Source organism: Gigantopelta aegis, unplaced genomic scaffold, assembly GCF_016097555.1.
Source record: "Gigantopelta aegis isolate Gae_Host unplaced genomic scaffold, Gae_host_genome ctg5245_pilon_pilon, whole genome shotgun sequence".
NCBI classification, from domain to species: domain Eukaryota; kingdom Metazoa; phylum Mollusca; class Gastropoda; order Neomphalida; family Peltospiridae; genus Gigantopelta; species Gigantopelta aegis.
This window is the reverse complement of record NW_024534306.1, coordinates 1-6,022: the sequence shown is the minus strand read 5'-3', so window position 1 is coordinate 6,022 and position 6,022 is coordinate 1.

Sequence of the window (6,022 nt, the reverse complement as noted above, 5' to 3'; positions counted from 1 at the left end):
ACAGTTGTATATTATATATGTTATCACTGTTATATATGTATTACATCACTATATAGAACTTTACAAACAAAAGACAACATTACTTTGCACAACAATCATTTTTAAAATAAAAACAAACTCAATAATTCTTACAATAATGTTACTAATACAAATAACACTCTGCAATACAAACATAATCATTACATTATGGACACTTTTATAGACAAACTATTATAAATAGAAAAGCTTAACAATTAACAGTAGTATGTAGCAATAACAACAGTTACTAATTTATAGTAGTGTAGAAGATGAGCTAGAATCCCTTTACAAAGACACAAACTCACTCATATATAAGACAAGCTTCATAACAACATTAATATTTATTATAATTCAAACAGACCAAATAAAACAAATACATTTATTTACCATAATTCAAAAATGTACAAATATTAGAGCACACTTACCAACTATTATATAGTAAAGGACATATTCAGATCACAAGTAATCACAGCATCATCATAAATTTAAAAGAAAAACAATAGAGTAAATAAAATGAAAACATTGGATTGAAATACACTTAGAATTTATACTATATTTCATCACACTTACCTCCTATTACATTGCAAAGGACACATTCAGATCACAAGTAATAACAGCATCATATATATGAAAAGAAAAACAATAGAGTAAATAAAAAGAAAAAGATTGGATTTAAATACACTTAGAATTTATACTATATTAAATCACACTTACCCTCTATTATATTGTAAAGGACACATTCAGATCACAAGTAATAACATAATCATATATATGAAAAAAAAAACAATAGATTAAAAAAAAAAGAATACATTTATTTAAATACATTAGAATTTATACTATATTTCATCACACTTACCTCCTATTATATTGTAAAGGACACATTCAGATCACAAGTAATCACAGCATCATATATATAAAAAAGAAAACAATAGAATAAATAAAAAGAAAAACATTGGATTTAAATACACTTAGAATTTATACTATATTTCATCACACTTACCTTCTATTATATTGTAAAGGACACGTTCAGATCACAAGTAATAACAGCATCATATATATGAAAAGAAAAGCAATAGAGTAAATAAAAATATACATACATTTAAATACACTTAGAATTTATACTATATTTCATCACACTTACAGACTATTATATTGTAAAGGACACATTCAGATCACAAGTAATAACAGCATCATATATATGAAAAAAAAACAAATAGAGTAAATAAAAAGAAAAACATTGGATTTAAATACACTTAGAATTTATACTATATTTCATCACACTTACCTCCTATTATATTGTAAAGGACACATTCAGATCACAAGTAATAACAGCATCATATATATGAAAAGAAAAACAATAGAGTAAATAAAAAGGAAAACATTGGATTCAAATACACTTAGAATTTATATTAATATTTCATCACACTTACCTCCTATTATATTGTAAAGGACACATTCAGATCACAGGTAATAACAGAATCATATATATGAAAAAAAACAATAGAGTAAATAAAAAGGAAAACATTGGATTCAAAAACACTTAGAATTTATACTACATTAAATCACACTTACAATCTATTATATTGTAAAGAACACATTCAGATCACAAGTAATAACAGCATCACATATATATATATGAAATAGATAAAGCAATAGATATATATAAAAAAAAATAGAGAAATAAAAAGAAATTGGATTCAAATACATTAAAATTTATACTATATTAAAGTCACACTTACCAGCTATTATATGGTAAAGGACACATTCAGATCACAGGTAATAACAACATGATATATATGAAAAGAACAACAATAGAGTAAATAAAAAGGAAAACATTGGATTCAAATACATTTAGAATTTATTTTACATTAAAGTACCCTTTATACTATCATTTAAGCACACTTACTGACTATTATATTGTAAAAGACACATTCAGATTACAAGTAATCACAGCATCATATATATGAAAAGAAAAGAATAGAGTAAATAAACAGGAAACATTGGTTTTAAAATACATTAGAATTTATACTATATTTCATCACACTTACAATCTATTGTATTGTAAAGGACACATTTAGATCACAAGTAATAATGGCATCATATATATGGAAAAAAAATAGAATTTATTTAAATATATTAAAGTACAATTACCCGCTATTATGGTAAAGGACACATTCAGATCACAAGTAATAACAACATGATATATGTGAAAAGAAAAACAATAGAGTAAATAAAAAGGAAAACATTGGATTAAAAAACACTTAGAATTTATCCTACATTTCATCACACTTTACCTCCTATCACATTGCAAAGAACACAATCAGATCACAAGTAATAACATCATCATATATATAAAAAGAAAAACAATAGAGCAAATAAAAGAAAAACATTGGATTCAAATACACATAGAATTTATACTATATTTCATCACACTTACAATCTGTAATATTGTAAAACATACATTCAGATCATAAGTAATCACAGCATCATATATATGTAACAAGCAAAAAAAAAATAAGAAAAAAATTTGGATTTAAATACACTTATAGAATTTATAGTAAATTTCATCACACTTACAATCTATTATATTGTAAAGGACATGTTCAGATCAAAAGTAATAACAGCATCATATGTAAAAAAAAACAATAGAGTTAATAACAAGGAAAAATTGGGATTCAAAAACAATACAATTTATATTACTTAAAAGTACTCTTACCATCTATTATATGGTAAAGGACATATTTAGATTACAAGTAATAACAGCATCATATATATGAAAAGAACAACAATAGGGTAAATAAAATGGAAACATTGGATTCAGAAACACTAAGATTTTATACTACATTTAAGTACTCTTACCTGTCTATTACATTGCAAAGGACACGTTCGTTTTCACAAGTAATAACATAATCATACATAAAAAATAGTAAATAAACAAGCAACATTGGATTAAAATACACTTAGAATTTATAGTAAATTTCATCACACTTACAATCTATTGCATTGTAAAAGACACATTCAGATCAAACTAATAACACGGCATCATATATATGAAAAAAAAAAACAATAGAAATTAAAAAAATGAAAACATTGGATTCAAATACACTTAGAATTAATACTATATTAAAGTACTCTTACTGGCTATTACATTGCAAAGGACACGTTCGGATCACAAGTAATAACATAATCATATACATGAAAAGTAAAACAATAGAGTAATTAAAAAGGAAATACATTGGATTCAAAAACACTTTAGAATTTATATTACATTAAAGTACACTTACCTTCTAAGTTATATTATAAAGGACATATTCAGATCACAAGAAATAACAACATGTATATATGAAAAGAAAAAATATTGGATTCAAATACACTTATGAATTTAAATATTACATTGTTAACAACACTTACCGACTATTACATTGTAAACGACACATTCAGATCATAAGTAATAACAGCATCATGTATATGAAAAGAAAAACAATAGAATAAATAAAAAGGAAAACATTGGATTCAAATACACTTAGAATTTTATATTACATATAACTACACTTACCACTGTTATATTATAAAGGACATATTGAAATCACAAGTAATACCAACATGATATATATGAAAAGAAAAACAATAGAACAAATAAAAAAGAAAACAACTGAATCAAATATACTTAGAATTTATATTACATTAATGTACACTTACCTCCTATTATATTGTTAAAGGACACATTTAGATCATAAGTAATAACAACATGATACATATATGGAAAACAAACAATAGAGTAAATAAAAAGGAAAACATTGGATTCAAATACACTTAGAATTTATATTACATATAACTACACTTACCTGCTATTATATTGTAAAGGACACATTCAGATCACACAAGTAATAACAGTATGATATAAATAAAAAGAAAAAAAATAGAGTAAATAAAAAGGAAAACATTAGATTAAAATACACTTAGAATTTATATTACATTAAGTATACTTACGACTATTACATTGTAAAGGACACATTAAGATCACAAGTAATAAAAACATGATATATATGAAAAGAAAACAAATAGAGTAAATTAAAATGAAAACATTTAGAATGATTCAAAAAACTTACAGCTTATTACATTGCATAGGGACACATACAGATCACAAGTAATTGCAGCCTTTATGAAAAAAAAATTAAAGTGTATAAAAAGAAAAAAAATTGAAAAAAAATACACTTGGAATTTATACTAAATTTCATCACACTAACAAAATATTATATTGTAAAAGACACATTCAGATCAAAAGTAATAAGTGCATCATATATATGAAAAGAAAAACAATAGAGTAAATAAAAGGAAAACATTGGATTCAAATACACTTAGAATTTATATACATTAAAGTACACTTACCGACTATTATATTGTAAAGGACACATTCAGATCAACAGTAATAATGACATCATATATATATATATATATATGAAAAGAACAAAAATAGAGTAAATAAAAAGGAAAACATTGGATTTAAATACACTTAGAATTTATACTACATTAAAGTACACTTACCGACTATTTTATTGTCAAGGATATATTCAGATCAGAAGTAATAACGGCATCATATATATATATATATATGAAAAGAACAAAAATAAATAAATAAAAAGGAAAATATTGGATTCAAATACATTTAGAATTGACATTACATTAAAGTACACTTACTGGCTATTACATTGTAAAAGACACATTCAGATCACAAGTAATAACAACATAATATACATGAAAAGAAAAACATTAGAGTAAATAAAAAGAAAAAACACTCGATTCAAAAACACTTAGAATTTATCTGCATTAAAGTACACTTACCAGCTATTATATTGCAAGGGACAGATTCAGATCACAAGTAATAACAACATGATATACATGAAAAGAAAATAATAGGGTAATTAAAAAAAAAACATTGGATTCAATACACTTAGAATTTATATTACATTAAGGTACACTACGTCCTGTTATATTATGAAGGACACAGTCAGATCACAAGTAATAATAACACCATAATTATAGAAAGAAGAAAAAACATGTTTTAAAAAGTATTGTTACTTTAATATTTACAGTGCCTGTCTTTGCTAAGCTACATAGAATTTGCTATTAATGTATACAGAAATGCAATGCAAGAATTTAGCCATGGTACATAATGAAAAACTAAGGGGAGATGTATTACAATAGCCACAACTTTTTTCTTAAGCAAAAAAAACAAAAAACACAAGCTACTGAATCTCTGTGGCCAAATATTCATACTGGCATTACTATTTTGAGCATTTTTATTTGTCTGTCTTATTTTCTGATATCATAATGTCAATTACTTTAGTAACAATATTTATGTCAGCATTATGGTTGACTAATACGTCAAGAATGTTTGCATGTCCTTCAAAACTTGCATAATGAAGAGCTGCCCATCCAACCTATTATAATAATAACAAACAAAAATATTAACAGTAAATTAGACCACTGACATGTTACACTACTAATACAATAACACAGACTGCATAAAAGTAGCTAATCTTTAGTTGTACATGTTAATATTCATGATAAATATACAATATATATAACATGTCAGGGTTTCATTAGGGGGGCAGGGGCATTTGCCCCCCTTGTAAGAGTCTTGCCCCCCCCTTGGAAATTAGGTTAGTCATTTTTTTCAAGGGGTAATTGGATGTAATGAATGCAGAGCTGAAACCCAACACAAGGAATATACAGCATAGTCTAACCTTAGGCTAAACACAAAGAGAATGTACAGTTTTAACCTAAACACTATTCTTCTACTCTTTTGTTTCATGTCACTTGAAAACCACAAATGGTTTGAAAATGTACCAGAAGTAATCTCAGAGGGTCTAAAATTCAAACATTTTCTGGGGGGATGCCTCCAGAGTCCCCATAGAGGGCGCGCTGTCGCATGCAGCCCTTCGCCCCCTCTAAATTTTCTCTAAGTATAATTTGCCCCCTTGTCAATTTTTCTAAATGAAAC